The sequence below is a fragment of the Erythrolamprus reginae genome, chromosome 1 (assembly GCF_031021105.1).
Source record: "Erythrolamprus reginae isolate rEryReg1 chromosome 1, rEryReg1.hap1, whole genome shotgun sequence".
Taxonomy (NCBI): domain Eukaryota; kingdom Metazoa; phylum Chordata; class Lepidosauria; order Squamata; family Dipsadidae; genus Erythrolamprus; species Erythrolamprus reginae.
The window spans coordinates 407,952,883-407,973,854 of NC_091950.1; the positions used below are offsets into that span (position 1 = coordinate 407,952,883).

Consider the following 20,972-nt stretch of genomic DNA (forward strand, 5'->3'; position numbering starts at 1 on the left):
GTTATTGTTATTGTTATTGTTATTGTTATTGTTATTGTTATTGTTACTTATTCACATCAAATACGGTAGTTTTCACGGAGCAACAGTAATTACCACATACATTGAAAATGTAGAAATAACGTAATAACTACAATGATTCTATTTCAGAAACTTTATGTGATAGAGCAAAACTAAGCTTAGTTTTGCAATTGGCGCATCCAACTCCATAAAACAGACATATCACCTTTGCTGAGGGTTGTTTTTTGTGTGTGTGTTAACCAGTGTTATTATGGTTGGTCGCAGAGATGTTTAGACTGGATTTAACCTGTTTATCCACCTGTTAACTCCTTCCCAAGGACCTGTAATAGGTAGATGTTGTCCTTTGATGGTGTTAATGCTATCATTATGGGATGTAAACCCTTCCAAGTAAAGCTGCCTTTTGCTGATTGTGATTTTGTCAATCAGCACCATATGATAATGGTGTTCAAGTGATGCTCTAGTTGTTTTCGGTTTGCATCCAAGGGGCCTATTATTATTATTGGGGCTATCTTTGCTTTCTTTTATTTATTTATTTTATTACTTAGATTTGTATGCCGCCCCTCTCCGAAGACTCTTTTACCACGGTCATTCTATTTCTATTTGCAGATCTTTGTATTTTGTGACTTCTTTCAGTTCTTTTTCTTCTGTTCTGCTGCCTGCAAGATATCCACTATCTGGACTTTTCTTTTTGTTTGACTTTCTTATCCACATTTGCAGGAGAGGCGGAGTAATGACACAGACACAAGAGCTGGATTTAAAACTGGGTCATTTTTATTGAAATAAATTTGCATAATTTATTTAAATAAATTAGCATAATTAACTATAACCCTAACAAGGACCTGCAGGGTCAAACAATTCCTTCCGGGGCGGAAAATGACATAGAATAAACTTCCGGGGCAACTTATGGGCGTAGCTTCATGCTAATCCAGGTGAGGGACCACTCCCTCACCCGAGACTTTGCCATGCACTTGCATGTGGGAGGTCCCGCCGGCTAACCCCTACAAGGGGAATTTAATGGGTGGGACCCAAAGACAGGTTCCCACCAACTGCTCAGGTCGCCAATACCACAAGCCTTTGGAGAGAACCTGTCAATCATCCCCAAAGATGCCCAACGGAGAACACGCAGTTGCTAAACCACCACCCAGTTTTCCGCCCCTAACCTGCCTACCCAAATGACCAAAGGTAAGCCAATTAACCTAAAACAGGTGCAAGCACCCCCTAACCGCTTATCCGTCTCCACAGTGTGGAATAGGCAAAAAAACGGTCCCGGCTAAGTGCCAGGACCACCAAAAATTCCTATTCGGCCCCATAGGGCGACCCCAAGTGGCACACTGCAAGATAGGGAGGGCGGGCGGTGTCTGCTGTGACGGAGTCTGGGCGAAAAGGCCGAACTCCGAGCCTGCCAGCCCTTTTATAGGGCTGGCAGGCTCCGCCCGGACACGTCACAGATCAGACCACTCTGGTCCGATCTTCGGCCGAGATCTCGCGAAGCCTCGCGAGATCTCGGCCAATTACCCAAGATGGTGGCTGCACCGGTCTCCGTGTCCCCCGGGCCTCCTGCAAAATGCGCCAGGGGATGAAGACCACCGGTGGTATTTTAAAAGTCTGGGGTATTATGTCAGTTTGAATGTTAGAATCTCAGAGCACTTTAGCCTCTTTTACTTAATCCATTTTGTGGTCCTAACACTTCTTTGCAATCAAATCTCCCCCTCTCTTTCTCTCTCTCTCTCTCTCTCTCTGCCTCCCTCTTTCCCTCCCCTTCCCTCGCTTTCTCTCTCTCCATTTTTGCAGTCCTAACACTTTCTTTGCAATCAAATATCTCTTCCTCCCTCCCTCCCTCTCTCCCACGGTCTCCCATTCTCTCTCTCTCTTAAACTGGTACACATACTCTTTAATTTACAACTGCAATTGAGCCCAAAGTTTTTGGGGCTAAGTGAGACATTTGTTAAGTGAATTTTGCTACATTTTACAATCTTTCTCTCCAAAACAACAACAACAAAAAAGGAAGATTGCGACTGTAAACACGTTAAGTGCTTTTGTAATTAAGAGGGTTTTTTTTAACCTAATGTATATTCCTATTGCAATAATTTATAGTAAACTACTGACAACGGCAGACATGTTGGTTAATTTATCTCATATTTCCAGTTCATAAATTCAATTCGAATCATTGCAATTGTTAAACCTGGTTGTTAAGTGGATCTTGCTTTTCCCATTGACTTTGCTTATCAAAACGGTGGAAAAAAAATGACCACATAACCCTGGGACTACAATGGTCATAAATGCTACTCAATTCCCAAGCAGCTGAATTTTGATCATATGACCACGAGGATGTTGCAATGATCGTAAGTGTGAAAAATTGGGATAAATCACTTATTTTCAGTGCTGCTATACCTTCAACAATCATTAAATGAATTGTTGTAAGTTGAGGATACCTTTATGCCAGTGATGGTGAACCTATGGCATTGGTGCCACAGGTGGCATGCAAACCCATATCTGCTAGCATGCAAGCCGTTGCCCTAGCTCAGCTCCAACGTGCATGTGTGTGCCAGCCTGCTGATTTTTGGCTTGCACAGAGGCTCTGGGAGGGAGTTTTTGGCTTCCAGAGAGCCTCCTGGGGGATGGGGGAGGGCGTTTTTACTCTCCTCTGGCTCCAGAGAAGCCTTTGGAATCTGGGGAGAGTGAAACACAAGCCTACTGGGCCGACCAGAAGTTGGGAAAATTCCAGCCTTCAGAGCAGTGTTTCCCAACCTTGGCAACTTGAAGATATTTGGACTTCAACTCCCAGAATTCCCCAGCCAGCGAATGCTGGCTGGGGAATTCTGGAAGTTGAAGTCCAGATATCTTCAAGTTGCCAAGGTTGGGAAACACTGCTTCAGAGGACCTCCAGGGAGCTGGGGGGACAGTTTTTGCATCTCCCAGGCATTGAATTACAGGTGTGGGTACTTGAACATGTGCAATAGCGTTCACATACTCTTTTGGCACCTGGGGAATAAATAATAATTAATTAAGAATAATTTATTAGATTTGTATGCTGCCCCTCTCCAAAGACTCAGAGCGGCTCACAACAGCAATACAAAATACAAATCCAATGATTAAAAAAGCAAAACCGTTAAAAACCCTTGATTTAAAAATAGTCATACAACCAAAACAAACCATACATAAAATGGAGCGGCCCAGGGGAATCAATTTCCCCATGCCTGGTGGCAAAGGTGGGTTTTTAGGAGTTTGCAAAAGGCAAGGAGGGTGGGGGCAGTCCTAATTTCCAGGGGGAGTTGATTCCAGTGGGTCAGGGCCGCCACAGAGAAGGCTCTTCCCCTGGGTCCCGTCAGACAGCATTGTTTTGTTGACGGGACCCAGAGAAGGCCAACTCTGTGGGACCTAATCCGTCGCTGGGATTCGTGTGGCAACAGTCGGTCCTGAAGCTATTCTGGTCCGATGCCATGAAGGGCTTTATAAGTCATAACCAACACTTTGAAATGTGACCGGAAACTGATCGTCAACCAAAGGGTCCATCTTATCAAAGGGGACTTTAAGCAGCTTACAGACTGAATCGTTTTTTTGATGAAACATACTTTATCCTTCATCCTTTGAAATGTCACTCTGTTTCATGCATTTATGCTGCAACAGAGAAATAGGGGCCAACCAAAAAATTCTCAATCCACCCTTTACTGCAGTGGATCTCAACAGTTCCTCATGTTGAGGTGACCCCCAACTATAAGTCTAGCATCAATTGTCCCAACAGAGTTTTAAGCTGATTGGCAGGAAGGTCAGAGGGACACCCCCATTGCAAACGCCTGATTGATCAGATTGTAAAAATATGTTCCAAGGCACCAGAATAAAAGCTGTTCCTAACACCATGGGAAATTTGTCTTTTCCCATGGTCTTAGGTGACCCCTGGGAAATGGTCATTTAATCCCCTAAGGGGTCCCAAATCCCAGGTTGAGAAACACTGCTTTACTGCCATTCGCTTCATGAGAGAATTTGTCCAGTGAAATAATTTAGATAAGAGTCCAGAATTCCTCTAGCAAGGGTACGCTTGGGTGAAATTAAAACAAAAAATAAATTTGAGTTGACTTTCTGTATTTAAATAAATGCAATTAATGTGATTACTCCCCTCATATATTTAATTTAAGTGTGTTTAATTATATGAAATATGAAGTAGTTATATTTTAATGAACTATTAGTTAATAGTTCATTAAATGAACTATAGTTAATCATTTCCTTTTCTATCCCGCTAGTAGAAACATAGAAGACTGACGGCAGAAAAAGACCTCATGGTCCATCTAGTCTGCCCTTATACTATTTCCTGTATTTTATCTTACAATGGATTTATGTTTATCCCAGGCATGTTTAAATTCAGTTACTGTGGATTTACCAACCACGTCTGCTGGAAGTTTGTTCCAAGGATCTACTACTCTTTCAGTGAAATAATATTTTCTCACGTTGCTTTTGATATTTCCCCCAACTAACTTCAGATTGTGTCCCCTTGTTCTTGTCTTCACTTTCCTATTGAAAACACTTCCCTCCTGTTGTGATTCAGTCTGAGGCTCCTCAGGGAACGGCTGGAACTCTGCCAGCTCCATGCTCAGAAGGGGAGGACGAGGAACAGGAGGAGGAGGACCAGGCAGACGGGGAAGAGGAATGTCAGGATGAGGAGGAGGGGGAACAGCCTGAGACCCCCGGGGGGGAGCTCTCCCCAGCGAGTAGCCTGGAGTCATTAGATGAGAATGCACAAGCCATCATAGATATGAGGCAGAGAAGGGCAGCACAAAGAAGGGGACAATTAGCCAGGTATTTTCATCCCTAATAGGCAACAGCTGGGTTTGGGTGTGGTTCTCCTCAGAAAGGTTGAAAAGGCAGGCCCGCCCTTCCTGTATTGTGGAGAGTTATCTTTTGGGAGTCCTGTGACCTTGCTTCGATCCTTGGCGTCTCTGATTCTGGCTTGTGGCCTCGAAGGCTGAAAACTTGGGGGAGGCGTTGGTTTTATTATCTACAGTGGTGTGTATGCCAGCAAGAAGCCTGTTGTATTGTCTGGCCGTCGTGACTCTTCTGTGAAGCTTCATAGCATCCCAGTTTGTAAGAACAGTTTTTGTTATCTGTGTTTGTTTTCAAAGATATAAAATGACTTTGCTTTTTATCAGCGTGCTGACTACTCTTTTTAGTTGGTGTTGACGTCTGGGGGAACCCAGACAGAACACCTCCTGAACCTTATTTAACCCTTTAACATATTTAAATGTTTCGATCATGTCCCCCCTTTCCCTTCTGTCCTCCAGACTATACAGATTGAGTTCATGAAGTCTTTCCTGATACGTTTTATGCTTATGACCTTCCACCATTCTTGTAGCCCGTCTTTGGACCCGTTCAGTTTTGTCAATATCTTTTTGTAGGTGAGGTCTCCAGAACTGAACACAGTAATTACAATTTGGTTACAACTCTTTTGAGGGGGTTGGGGAAGGAGGCACCCCCGGGGTGGCATTGTCCAAAGACTGCATTCAAGATCACGAAACTGACAGGACTTAACGTTGCCTCCTAAATGTTGATATAGTTAGTTAACAATACCTAATTGAAATGATAGAAGGTAGCATATGGTAGATTAAAAAGACTGAGGAACGTATCCCAACAGATAATATGATTATAAAGAAACTCATGGATTGCGCTAAAATGTCCAGGGTCATTTTTGAACTACAAAATAAGCAGGAGAAAGACTTTTACACAATTTGGGAAAATCTTTATAAATGGCTTGAAACCAGAAGAAATAATTAATAAACAAGTAAATAATATATGGATTTAATTGATATCTATAAATAAGACAATAAAAATGTAAACAATTGATATATGGATTAGATAAAGCAATAAGGAAATATATAGAGCTTGCTTCTTGATTCACAAGGAATGCAAACAAAATGGAAATGACGTACTATACCCTGTTTCCCCGATAGTAAGACACCCCCGATTGTAAGACGTATCGGGGGTTTCAGGGGGGTCGGCTAATATAAGCCGTACCCCCAAAGTAAGACATATGTCTTACTTTCGGGGAAACACGGGGGTATTGCCGGGGGGGAGCCTGATGATGTCGCTTCCAAGCTCCCCGCGTGCCCCTCGCCTTCGCCTCGCCGCAGCGCCACCGCCTCTTCCCCGGCTTGGCAAAGCGAAGGACGGCGCTGGTCCGAAGCGAGCCGAGCGGGCGGCGGCTTGCAGCGAAGGCGCTCGTCCCAGCAACCGAGTCCTGCCGAGGCTCGGCTGCAAGCGGCCAGCGAGGCCGACCAGCTCCGAGGCGAGCGGCCGGAGCTGCGCCCTCCTTCACCCACCTCCTTTCCGGCAGGCAGGTGGGGCTGCCCAACTGCGCAGAGCGGCTCCTCCCCTCCAGACACACGCTTCCCCGACACGCGTCTGTGGCTCCACGCGTGCACGCCGCTTGGAGCCCTGAGGTTGAACTTGGAAAAGGGCTCACGAGGCTCCTGTCCCGTGGCTGCCCTTCTGGACTCTGGGGAGATGCCTTCGGGAACGCGACCCTTTCAATTTTTTTCCAATGTAAGACATACCCCGAAAGTAAGACATAGTGGGGCTTTTGGGGGTAAAAAGAAAGTAAGACACTGTCTTACTTTCGGGGAAACACGGTAGTAACCATTTTCCTTTCTTTTTCTAGTTTCTTTTTCTCATTTCTTTTTTTCTCTATTTTTGTCTCTCTGTCCATCGTTCTCGTTTCCCTTTCTCTTCTTTCGCTAGGTTTTTCCTTTTTTCCCCTTCTCCCTACCCTTTCTTTTCTTTCTCTTAATTACATGTTTGTAATAGTCATTTATTATTCTTTTTGAATTGTATTGTTTTTCTATTTGTAATAAAAACTTTTAAAAAAAGAAAAATGAAATGATAGAAGGTAGCATACGGTAGATTAAAAAGACTGAGGAAGGTACAGAGGGTGGACAAAAAAATGGAAACAATCATAATGTTTGAACATGTTCAAATCAATCAAAACTTGACATATTTTAAAGTTTTTTGGGGAAAAAAATCTGTTATTTGATATGTTTTTTTAAACTACCTTTGTTTTTTACAGAAATTTAAGGAAATTGGTTATAACCTTCTAGAAATGACAGACCTCTCAGACTTTCAAAGAGGCCAAATTGTTGGTGCTCGAATGGTAGGCGCTAGAAAGGGCCTGAATGTTTGGCATTTCAAGAGGCAATGTCTCAAAAGTAATGACTGCTTTTCAAAGAGAAGGGAAAACGTCCTCAGCCAAGCACAGGTCTGGTCGAAAGTCAAAGTTGTCTGAGAGAGACCGTCAGACTTTAAAGCAAATTGTTAGAGCAGATTGCAAGACCGCAGCTCCTAAAATCACTGCAGAGCTCAATAGACACGTAAAGAACACAGTTTCCACAAAAACTGTTTGAAGGGAGCTTCACAAATCTGGATTCCACCCTCTGTATATGCATAATGGATGACGGGTGGGGATGGTGAATAGTGATGGGCGAACCCAATGGTGTTCGGGTTCGGCAAGTTCGGCCGAACCCGAACCGAACCCGAACTCGAACCCGAACGGGGAATCCCTCCCACGAAGAGATTCCAGGGGCGGAGCTTTGACGTCACCGGCAGGTTGCTAAGGATGACAAGTTGATCACTTCCTGTCTACCAAACTCCCCTCTTCCCTGTCACTCACGTTTCCTTGGTCAGAGGAGGCTTTGTCAGCAGATTCCATCGGGAGCAAAACAGGCCTGTGGCATGTGGATGTTTCCCCCACATCCACTTGCACATTCCTTGGGGCAGGAGTTGGGTCAAAGCTAACCACAACAATGCTCCCTACTTTCTTACTAAGCATTTCATTAGCCATCACGGAAAGGCTTCCTTTTCTGTCCACACTTCAATGCAGAATATGTTCTAGTTTTCATTATTTTCTTGCATTCATGGCTTCCTTTGCTATACTAAAACATAAGGGCCAGATGCATATTTTTTATATCAAGAATACACTTTTTTTTTGTTTAGGACCATAAGTAAAATGCTAGAGCAGGGGTCCCCAAACTTTTTACACAGGGGGCCAGTTCACTGTCTCTCGGACTGTTGGAGGGCCGGACTATAAAAAAATACTATGAACAAATTCCTATGCACACTGCGTATACCTTGTTTTAAAGTAAAAAACAAAATGGGAATGTACTATTTAGAGGGGGGAGAAGGTCTGGAATTCATATATGAAATTCATAATGGTTAATAAGTTAGAAATATAATTGATGTTGCACTTTTTGAAGGAACATTAGGAGGGAATTTAATTTAAAAAATGAATGTAACTGGATGACAAAATTAGAAAGGAAAACTTTTGCAACTTTTTTGATGATTAATATTTGTTACTAACAAAATATTGTATTTTATTCATGGAGAATTAGATGGTACACTGTGTTGTTTGAATGTATGTTGAGAGAAAAAAATTAAAAAATTATCCCCCCCCCAAAAAAACCCCAGTCCTTCCTTCCTCTGTCCCTCCATTCATTTCATTCTTCCTTCCTTCCTTCCTTTCTTCCTTGTTCCCTCCATTTCTCCTTCCTTCCTTCCCTCCTTCCTTCCTCTCCACTTCTCCTTCCCCCCTCTCTTTCCCTTTTCTTTCTTTCTCTCTCTCTTTTCCCTGTGCTCTTGTCACTCACTGGCGGGCCGGATAAATGGCCTCGGTGAGCTGCATGTGGCCCGCGGGCCGTAGTTTGGGGACCACTGTGCTAGAGGTTCAAGTGTTGTTGTTGTTGTTGTTGTTGTTGTTGTTGTTGTTATAAAATATGAGGTTTAGGGTGCTCAAGATGGTAGCAAATGTTCCAGGAGCTGCTGCCTTTCCCCTGAGATGAGGATTCTTGGATTTTACTCTAGCTAGTAAAATCCCAACCAGGAAATTTATTAGCTGCACAAAAGCAGAGAGGGTGGGAGATAGGAGAGGAAGGGAGAGAGAAGAGAAGAGATGAATGAATGAAGACAAATGTAGGAGAGATGTGGCAAGGAGGTAGGAAAATTCAGACCAGAGTCTCTGGTGAGCACATGTTAAAAGTGAGGCCTGGGGGAACCGTTTTCTGCAGAAGGTGGTGTAAATCAATGAGGAGGAAATTAATAGGGCAATTGTGCAAATGGAAGAGGCTCATTTAAGGCACCTTCAATACATCATGGATGATTTAAGGAGAGCCACGTACATAGGGCACACCTTACAATTCATCGCAGGAGGAAGTTTGCTGACACTTCAGAAAATGGGGCAAAGGAGAAATGCCCGAGACGTGTGTGGCTTGCTTTTCTTAAAAAAAAAAAAATAAGGGAGGAGGGGAAGGAGAAAATTAAGCCAATTAGAAAACATTGAACATGTGAATATGAATTAAAGGGTTGCTTTCTTAAGTTCAGGACCATCCGTTCATTATTCATTAATACTCAGCTGAAGGTCTTCTGGGAAGGAAGGGAGGGAGGGAGGGAAGGAGGGAGGGAAAAAAAGAATAAAGAAAATGAGAAAGAAAGTAGGAAAGAAAGAAAAGAAAGGGGAAAAGAAAAAAATGAAAGTAAAAAAGAAGAAAGGAAGGAAGGAAAAGAAGGAAGGGAGGAAAAAAGAAAGAAGAAAGAAAATGAGAAAGAAAGGGGGAAAGAAAGAAAAGAAAGAAAGGGAAGAAGAAAAATGAAAATGAGAAGGGAGGGAGGGAGGAAGGGAGGAAAAAAGAAAGAATAAAGAAAATGAGAAAGAAAGTAGGAAAGAAAGAAAAGAAAGCAAGGGAAAAGAAAAATGAAAGAAAAAAGAAGAAAGGAAGGAAGGAAAAGAAGGAAGGGAGGAAAAAAGAAAGAAGAAAGAAAATGAGAAAGAAAGGAGGAAAGAAAAGAAAGAAAGGGAAGAAGAAAAATGAAAATGAGAAGGGAGGGAGGGAGGAAAAAAGAAAGAATAAAGAAAATGAGAAAGAAAGTAGAAAAGAAAGAAAAGAAAGCAAGGGAAAAGAAAAATGAAAGAAAAAAGAAGAAAGGAAGGAAGGAAAAGAAGGAAGGGAGGAAAAAAGAAAGAAGAAAGAAAATGAGAAAGAAAGGAGGAAAGAAAAGAAAGAAAGGGAAGAAGAAAAATGAAAATGAGAAGGGAGGGAGGGAGGGAGGAAAAAAGAAAGAATAAAGAAAATGAGAAAGAAAGTAGGAAAGAAAGAAAAGAAAGCAAGGGAAAAGAAAAATGAAAAAAAGAAGAAAGGAAGGAAGGAAAAGAAGGAAGGAAGGAAAAAAGAAAGAAGAAAGAAAATGAGAAAGAAAGGAGGAAAGAAAAAAGAAAGAAAGGGAAGAAGAAAAATGAAAATGAGAAGGGAGGGAGGGAGGAAGGAAGGAAAAGAAGGAAGGAAGGAAAAAAGAAAGAAGAAAGAAAATGAGAAAGAAAGGAAGAAAGAAAGAAAAGAAAGAAAGGGAAGAAGAAAAATGAAAATAAGAAGGGAGGGAGGGAGAGAGGGAGGGAGGAAGGGAGGAAGGAAGGAAGGAAGGAAGCCCTGTGAAAGTAGCCACTGTTTTTATATCTTATTCTAAGCTTCATCAATTGGGATGGAGATGGAAAATACTGGATGGTGTTGGTGGTGTTTTTCTGTTGAAGTTATCTTTGAATGTGGTGGGTCCAATTACTGTTATTTTCTCTGACATCACTTCCTTCATTCTGGAACCTCCCTTGAAGTTCACATTTCCCAATTTGGGGTTGGGAGGGCGAAATACCACATGGGAAGAATTTCCTCACTGTGATTTCCCATTAAATATACTGTGATGTAATGGAACTGGAGGATATCAGAGAGGCTGTAGAATATTAAAGGCATTGCTACATAATGAAAGACAGGATATTCACATACTGTACATTCTTCGACTTATTTGTAGCTAAGTCTGCCCATTAGAAATACAGTGGTACCTCTACTTAAGAACTTAATTCACTCCGTGACCAGGTTCTTAAGTAGAAATGTTCTTAAGTAGAAGCAATTTTTCCCATAGGAATCAATGTAAATGCAAATAACACGTGCAAACCCGTTAGGAAAGAAATAAAAGCTTGGAATTTGGGTGGGAGGAGGAGGAGGAGGAAGAGGATAATAATAATAATAATAATAATAATAATAATAATAATTATTATTATTATTATTATTATTATTATTATTATTATTATTATTATTATTACTATTATTATTATTATTATTATTACTATTAATAATAATAATAATAATAATAATAATAATAATAATAATAATAATAGTAATAATAATAATAGTAGTAATAATAATAATTAGTAATAATTAATAATAATAATTAGATTTGTATGCCACCCCTCTCTGTGAACTCACAGCGGCTCACAACAAATAATACAAAATAACAAATCTAATATTAAAAAACATCTAAAAAACCCCACATTTCAACCATACAACACAATCATTCCATGCATTAACTATATATATACCTGGGGGTATCTTAGTTCCCCCATGCCTGGCAATGTAGGTGGGTCTTTAGCAGCATATGAAAGGCAAGGAGGGTGGGGCGGTTCTAATCTATTGGGGGGAGCGGGTTGCAGAGGGTCGGGGCCGCCACAGAGAAGGCTCTTCCCCTGGGCCCCGCCAAATGACATTGTTTAGTCGACGGGACCCGGAGGAGGCCAACTCTGTGGGACCTAATCGGTCACTGGGATTAGTGCCGCAGAGACGGTTCCAGAGGTATTCTGGTCCAATGCCATGTAGGGCTTTATTGGTCATTACCAACACTTTGAATTGTGTCCATATCTGTTGGCATGCGAGCCGTTGTCCTAGCTCAGCTCCAATGGGCATGTGTGTGATTTTTGCTCATTAGTGGCTCGCATAGAGGGTGTTTTTGGCTTCCAGAAAGTAGTATCCAGAGGGATGAGGGAGGTCATTTTTACCCTCCTCCGGCTCCAGGGAAGACTTTGGAGCTTAGGGGGAGCAAAACCCAAGCTTACTCGGCCCACCAGAAGTTGGGAAACAGGGCATTTCCAGCCTCCAGAGCGCCCCCAGGGGGTGGCGGAAGCTATTTTCGCTCTCCCCAGGCATTGAATTATGGATGTGGGCACTCGCGCATGTACAATAGCACACGTGCACGCTTTTTCAGCACCCAAGGAAATAAAGGTTCACCATCACTGTCCTAGGATATTTCATTTTTCTAGGAGAGGGATGGGTGCTAACTTCCTACAATACGATGAATGTTTGCAGTTTAGATTAGATTAGATTTATTGGATTTATATGCCGCCCCTCTCCGTAGACTCGGGATGGCTCACAACAATGGTAAACAATACACAGTAACAAATCTAATATTTAGCAATCTAAATTACAGTTTTAGGTTAAAAAATCCAAAAGAAACCCCAATATATATAAAACAAGCACACAGTCGAATCATACACAGAAACTACATGGGCAAGGGGGAGATGTCTCAGTTCCCCCATGCCTGACGGCAGAGGTGGGTTTTAAGGAGTTTTCAAAAGGCAAGGAGGGTGGGGGCAATCCTAATCTCTGGGGGGAGCTGGTTCCAGAGGGTCGGAGCCACCACAGAGAAGGCTCTTCCCCTGCAGGAACTGACCATGGCTAGTCTAGTGAAGAGAAGGACTTAGCAACAGGAATATTAGGTTCAGTTGCGGTCGTAAATTGAGGACTGGTATGTGTCTGGCAGCTTCAACAAACGGACCCCAAATTTGGTGATTTAGCAAGAAACGGAGTTCTTCAGGAGCTTGGCCCTGCTTTTGATCTGTTCTCTTCTGAGAAAGCAACAAGAATATTTGCATGCAAGCTCCCAATCAAATGTTAACTAAGAATTACTTAATTGCCTTTAATGGTTTAATTTTATTTGTCACTAATCTGATTAGCAAAGAAGAACTAGTGGGTGGGTGGCTGCAGGCAAATTCTCCTTTTTAAAAAACTCCGGTATTATAGAAACTGCAGGGGATTTGCTGAAGGCGACGTGGAAAAAGCAGAGTTCCCCACACACCCCTCCCTTTTCTTCCAATACTGGGTTTTTTTCCCTTCCCCTGCTCAATTTTGCGATGCTATCCATTTTTTTTCCTCTCCGAGAATTTTCCTTAAATACTTGGCTTTAATAACATGCATTAATTTCTGTCTCAGATAAGGCGAGCCATGCTGCTTCTTGCCGAGTAATTTAATAGGGCCTCAGATCTAATTTAATAGATCCTTTACGTCTCTGTCAGGGACAGTTAGTGCTGATTGGTATAACATCTTATAGAAGTCGGTAAATACATTAATCTCTTGGGAACTTGGGACAACAATTCTGTTAGCTGCAGGAGAGAACTACAAGGACAGCTAAACTGAACGGACAAAAGAATAAATGATGAGGTCACTGGTTTGGAAAACAACCTGCTGCACAAATCCCAGCGACCAGTTAGGTCCCACAGAGTGGGGCTTCTCCGGGTCCCGTCAACTAAACAATGCTGCTTGGCGGGACCCAGGGGAAGAGCCTTCTCTGTGGTGGCCCCGGCCCTCTGGAACCAACTCCCCCCAGAAATTAGAAGTGCCCCCACCCTCCTTGCCTTTCATAAGCTACTTAAAACCCACCTCTGCCACCAGGCATGGGGGAATTGAGATACCCTTTCCCCCTAGGCCTTTACAATTTTATGCATGGTATGTCTGTATGTATGTTTGGTTTTTATATTAATGGGTTTTTAATCATTTTTAGTATTGGATTATTATTGTACGCTGTTTTATTATTGCTGTTAGCTGCCCCGAGTCTCCGGATAGAGGCGGCATACAAATCCAATCAATCAATCAATCAATCAATCAATCAATCAATCAATCAATAAACAAACAAACAAACAAACAAACAAACAAACCTGTTTTCAGTGTGTCTCTCTCTCTCTCTCCCTCCCTCCTCCCCCCCTCTCTCTTTCTCTCTCTCTTAATTTTGTATTAATTTTAGTTGTATTATCAATATCCTACCCTTTCCCCCAAAGAACATTCAAGGCTCGTAGCAATAAAATATGAGTTAAAATCTTTTTCTAAAACTAACTCAAACTGAAAAAGAAAGACAGTAGATGATCCTGAACAATCCTAAAGGTGAAAATTAACTGTGAGAGGCATCTTGGAGTCCTAGTGGACAACCATTTAAATATGAGCCAGCCGTGTGCAGCAGCTGCTAAAAAGGCCAACACAATTCTAGGCTGAATTAACAGTGGGATAGAATCAAGAACACATGAAGTGTTAATACCACTTTATAAGGCCTTGGTAAGGCCACACTCATTCAGTTTTGGTCGCCATGATGCAAAGAGGATGTTGAGACTCTAGAAAGAGTGCAGAGAAGAGCAACAAAGAAGATTAGAGCACTGGAGGCTAAAGCATATGAAAAATGGTTGTAGGAACTGGGCATGGCTATTTTAATGAAAAGGACCAGGGGAGACATGATAGCAGTGTTCCAATATCGCAGGAGCTGCCATAAAGAAGAGGGAGTCAACCTATTCTCCAAAGCACCTGAGGGTAGAACAAGAAGCAGTGGGTGGAAACTAATCAAGGAGAAAAGCAACTTAGGACTAAGAAAAAATTTCCTCACAGTTAGAACAATTAACCAGTGGAACAGCTTGCCTCCAGAAGTTGTGAATGCTCCAAACACTGGAAGTTTTAAATAGATGTTGGATAGCCATCTGTCTGAAGTAGCTTAGGATTGGACTAGAATATTTCCAAGGTCTCTTCAGACTCTGATTATTATTATTATTATTATTATTATTATTATTATTATTATTATTAATTATTATCATCATTATTATTATTAATAGTAATAATAATAATTTGCAACTTTTGAAGGGATTCCAAACAATATAATAAACAGAGTTGGAAAGGTCTTTGTGGAACTCTCTTTTTAAAAGCCTCCAGGGAGGGAGCTCCTACAACTTTTGGAGACAATTGTCCACTGGTTAATTGGTTTCACCATTGGAAAATTTCTCCTTGGTTCTGTTGTGGTTGGCTCTGGCCCAGCTCCTGCCCCAAGGAATATGGAGGTGGATGCAGGGGAAACATCAACATGTTATTGGTCTGTTTTGTTGCCGACAGAGGCAGGTAGTGCAGTTTCCTTGGATGAAGAAGAAGGTGGGGGTGACTTGGAAGAGGGGGGCTTGGCACACAGCCCAGGAAGCCAATCTCCATTATCTTTGGTCGATTCAGATGAGGAAGTATTAGACCCACACATGCACAGAATTATGCATAGAAGAGACCAATTGCAGAAATATTACAGGAGATAAGAGAGGCCACCTGTGTTTGGATGGGGCTCCAGTAATAAATAGCAGTGTATTGGTTTGGCTGTTGTGGAAGATTATCTGATTGTTGATTCTTCAGGACCGTGCCTTGCTGTTTCCGGACGTTGTTGATTTTTCACAACTTTGAAACGGAAGCAGAGCAAAGTGTGTGTGTGTTTCACTTCGTGGAAGAAGGAGGGCTGTGACGGTTCTTCACAGCTGCTAGCTAAGTACTTAAAGACTGATTAAGGGGATTTTGCAGACTACCAGGTTGTTTTGGGAGGAGTGCTCTTTGCAATACAAAAAGGGTGCTTTGTTTCTTTTGAATTTTTGTGATAAAGAACATTGTTTTTGAACTTTCAAGCATGTGTGTCTGAAATTTGTACCCTTGAACTTTCAGGAGACTCTTACCATAGAGCCAGGCAGAACAGGTTCTAGGTTGGATCTCGCTTCACTAGTTGACATCCATCGTTTCTTCCCTTCCCTTCTGATGATTTGGAGCTGCTCTTATCTGTGGCAGCCCCATAGATATTGGAACACTGCTATCATGTCACCCCTAGTCCTTCCTATCATTAACACTACTAGACATACTCTTCCAGTCTGTATCTCACAGCAACTTATTTGTATCTCTTAATTGTAATTATAACTTATATATTGTATATTTTTGCTTTATTGTTTCCCCTGCTTTCACTGTTACTTTTGTATAACTATTAGAGGGCTGGCACCATCTAAAAATACAAACATCCATAAATAAATTAACATGGTATTCATATTATATCATTAAAACATTATTGTTTTTTGTGCATTTCTTGCATTATTGAGGTCTCCCAAACCCCACCCTCATTTTAGCATGTTCCTATTTGGGGGAGGGGGCAGTTTACATCCCTCAGTCATATTCTATCTATCTATCTATCTATCTATCTATCTATCTATCTATCTATCTATCTATCTATCTATCTATCTATCTATCCATCCATCCATCCATCCATCCATCCATCCACCCACCCACCCACCCACCCACCCACCCACCCACCTACCTACCTATCTACTGTATCTATCAGCCAAATGCCACTCACTCATCCCGAAATACAGTGGTACCTCTATTATGAACTTAATTCGTTCCATGAACAGGTTTTTAAGCAGAAAAGTTTGTAAGAAGAAGCATTTTTTCCTATAGGAATCAATGTAAAAGCAAATAATGCAAGTGATTGGGGAAACCACAGGGAGGGTGGAGGCCCTGTTTCCTCCCAGGAGATTCCTAGAGAGGCCCCATGGAGGCTTCTCCCTGCTTTTTCTGTTTACAGTTTTGGAGGCTCGGGTTTGTAAGTGGAAAATGGTTCTTGAGAAGAGGCAAAAAAGTCTTGAACACCCGATTCTTATCTAGAAAATTTCGTAAGTAGAGGCGTTTGTAGGTAGAAGTACCACTGTATCCAGAACTGTAAAGTCTACACACTTGAAACTTGGCATGTAGATTCCTCTTGGTTTCTAGTGCTAGCTAAGAAATGATTTTTTGAAATGACCATCAGATCATTAGCATTTTTTATACCATATTATATCAATTAACACGCTCTGATGCTAAGGAGTTAGACAGTCTACTCCTGCTCCCCATTGTAACTACTCATTAATTTCCCAGCTTTAACTGCCAATTTATCAAGCCCGATCACATAGATTTGTAGTGAAGCAGGGGTATCCAGCTAATAGTACCCTATATATTTCTTTCAGCATGTAATAATAATTAGAGTTGTCTTTGTGGGTGGATGCCTTTCCATCATCTTCCTTTGAAAAGATCCTTTGTATATGAAAACCCTGTAACCTTCAATTGCATATTTATTTTGGCTGCAGTCACACCTGAACTTTACCATATGAGAATATTAAACTTCTCTAAATGAACATACTTTGAGAGAGAGAGAGAGAGAGAGAGAGAGAGAGACGGTCTCCGTCACAAGTTGGCAAATTGCATCCCAGAGAATAGTGCAATAATATTATTATTTCCTTTTCTTGCCTTCCTTCTGTGATGGTTTAACAGACTTTCCCTTCATTTTTATACTCTCCACAACATTTTATATATATAAATAATAATAATAATAATAATAATAATAATAAGAAGAAGAAGAAGAAGAAGAAGAAGAAGAAGAAGAAGAAGAAGAAGAAGAAAAAGAAAGTATGGATCATCAACATTGCAATCCCAGGAGACAGCAGAATTGAGGAGAAGCAGCTAGAGAAATTAGTGAAATACGAAGATCTAAAAATCGAGCTGCAACGACTCTGGCATAAGCCAGTGAAAGTGGTCCCAGTGGTACTTGGCACACTGGGCGCAGTGCCAAAGGATCTCAGCGGACATTTGAAAACCATCCGACTTGACAAAATCTCCATCTGTCAATTGCAAAAGGCTGCTTTACTGGGATCGGCAAACATAATTCGCCGCTACATCACGCAGTCCTAGGTGCTTGAGAAGCACCCGACTGGTGATGAGATACGAAATCCAGCATAGTGATCTCATTTGCTGTGTTGTACTGACATAATAATAATAATAATAATAATAATAATAATAATAATAATAAACAAGGCTAAATATGTCTTCCTGAGAATTGTCTGAGCATAAAGCAGTGTGGAGATAGCCCAGCTTTGGCTCGCCTTCATTTTGGTCAATGAAAAACTCTAATCTCAAGAAGAAAACCAGGGTGGGATGAAACCTAATCCAGAGACATGGGGATCATGTTATTTTGGATGCAAAGCAGGGGCTTATCTTTCTTACTGTTGCAGCAGCAGAGAAAATCAATTTTGACACGGAGCTGCCACTTTACAAGCAAATAACTATACTTTCCAATAACCTAATCTGCACAGAGCCTCCTGAACATTCCCCGAAGAACCAGTAGTTAAAACCTCCATTAAATCAAAGGCTTTAATATGGGAAGGGGAAGAAGATGCTGTTTGACTTGGGAATGTAATGGACGCAGTGGGGAAATAAATTCGTTGTTTTATGTGTACAGTTACGGAATCGGAGAACGTTGCCTCTATTTCAAAGGGAATTCTCTCAGCGCGGAACTTATTCCTAAACAGATGTGATTTTTGCTTATTCAAAAACATTTAGGTAACAATTACTGCATAATAAATTATAATTGCTCCCTTTTTTGTGCAAGGGGGGTTTTTCGGAGACGCAGCGACTTTGCAAACAAACTGGGAGGGAATGCAGGGATTGAAAAGCAGAAGTAATGTTTAATAGGAAGGAGGAAAGCTTTGATGCAGAATCTTTAAGAAATACTTTGAACCAATAGAGAAGTATTTGGTAATAATAATAATAATAATAATAATAATAATAATAATAATAATAATATCTTCGGGACCGCCTTCTGCCGCACGAATCCCAGTGACCGGTTAGGTCCCACAGAGTCGGCCTTCTTCGGGTCCCGTCAACTAAATAATGTCGTCTGGCGGGACCCAGGGGAAGGGCCTTCTCTGTGGTGGCTCCGACCCTCTGGAACCAGCTCCCCCCTGAGATTAGGATTGCCCCCACCATCCTTGCCTTTCGTAAACTCCTTAAAACCCACCTCTGTCGTCAGGCATGGGGGAACTAAAAAACATCTCCCCCTTGCCCATGTTGTTTTGCTGTTTGATTGATTGTGTGCCTGTTTTTTTATATATATTGGGATTGTTTTATGAATTTCTTAACTTAAAATTGTAATTGGATTGGTGGGCATTGGATTTGTCACTATGTACTGTTTTTTACTATTGTTGTGAGCCGCCCGGAGTCTGCGGAGAGGGGCGGCATATAAATCCAATAAATCTAATCTAAATCTAAAATAATAATAATAATAATAATAATAATAATAATAATAATAATAATAGTAAAAATAATAAAAATAATAAAAATAATAATAATTGTTCTGCAGGCGTGTTTCAACCGCCCATAATTACAGGGTAATTAGTCCAGGAAGACACACATCGCAGGATAAAAGGAAAACCCAAAAGTTTTTATAAACAGAAAAACAGAAACAGCTCCCTTTTTAAATGTCAAAGGGATTTTCTGGTACACACAAGGCACAGGTTAAATGCAGTCCAATTGCTCACCCAATAACTGGGAAATTGAGTCCAATTCTAAAGTCCAGAGAGTCCACACACAATCTTGAACAGAACAAAAACCACGATCTTGACGAAACAATGAATCAGATAAACTGCCATGAGGCTAAAACACCAGGTTGCACTTTGTAGCACTAATTACAGCAGCCCCACCCAACCACAGGTGGCCTCATTTTCTCTTGTAATAATCCTTCAGTTGTTGTCTCCTATGCATCACTCTACGCATGCGTGGATGTGTCATTAATTCTTGTTCAGAATCCAGGGATGATACAGATGATTGATCTGCTCCTGGGCTGTCTGCCAAACTCCCCTCTTCCCTGTCACTCATGCTTCCTTGGTCAGAGGAGGCTTCGTTGGCAGATTCCATCGGGAGCAAAACAGGCCTGCGGCATGTGGATGTTTCCCCCACATCCACATCCACATTCCTTGGGGCAGAAGCTGGGCCAGAGCTAACCTTAACAAATAATAATAATAATAACGACAAACAACAACAACAAAAACAACAACATCATCATCATCATCAACAACAACAACAGAGTTGTGAGGGACCTTGGAGGTCCTCTAGTCCAACCCCCTGCTTAGGCAGGAAACCCTACACTAGTTCAGACAAATGGTTATCCAACATCTTCTTTAAAACTTCCAGTGTTGGAGCATTCACAACTTCTGGAGGCAAGCTGTTCCACTGGTTACTTGTTCTAATTGCCAGGAATGTTTCCCCTTAGCTCTAAGTTACTTCTCTCCTTGTTTAGTTTCCACCCATTTAGTTTCCACCCATAAATATATGAATTAAAGATGGTTCGATAGACAGATTTACCCCAACTATAACAGCCCTGAGAGTCCCTAATGTGATCGTAAGTCAAGGACTAACTATGAATCGTTGCTTTTGATCTCGTCATGCTTGGGCTGCCTGGATATATACCGACCACTTGCTGCTGTCTTCCTTGATCAGAGTTATTCTTTGGCTTTTAAAGCCAAAGAAAGACAAGACCTCCAAAAGGTCAGATTGGTCACCTTGGTTCAGTGATTATTTTCTGGCACACAGTTCGTAACAATATGTTCCATTTGAAGTCCTTGGCATTGTTACTTACGAAACGTAATGGAGCAGCAAATGCAATAATAAGGGGAAAAAAACCACTTTTGTACTTTTTCTCCCCCCTCCTTCTCCTTTCATTTACTGAACGATGACTAGGAGGGGACTCAAGACCAGACAGGTTGTGTAAACATACTGCAGAAGCCATCAACAACCAAGCCTGGGAAAAAAAGGGGTAAAAATAGATTGCTAGATTCTCGTTACAATAAAAGGGCATGAGAAAGAAATCCAGTTTTAAAACCTTGGGCTACACATAATAGGAGTAGACTTTTAAGCTCTGGAGAAGATGATCTTTATTGTTACTAGGGCCACTGTCTCTTTGCAGTAAAAGCAGCTTTGTCTGACTAACCTTGTTTGTGACTGTTCTACAACAGCTCTTGAGTGTCTTTCAGATTTTTAGAGACAAATTTATTGCGATGGCTTAGCTATAACCTTGAATTGCAACTCCTGGAGCTCCCGTCCCTATTTCAGTGATGGCGAATGTATTTTTTCTCCTTGGGTTCCAAAAGGATGCACACATGCGCGATAGCGCACACCTATGCCCATACCCATAATGCAATGCCCTCCCACACATAACCATGCATGCACAACTCCCCTCTGCTGCCTCTCCCCCTG

General features: G+C 41.6%; 1 protein-coding gene across 1 annotated transcript in view; it reads left to right on the forward strand.

Annotated features, from left to right (window-relative positions):
* AUTS2 (activator of transcription and developmental regulator AUTS2) overlaps nt 1-20,972 on the forward strand; it is a 1,269,011-nt gene that overhangs the window by 698,868 nt on the left and 549,171 nt on the right. The window lies entirely within an intron of this gene.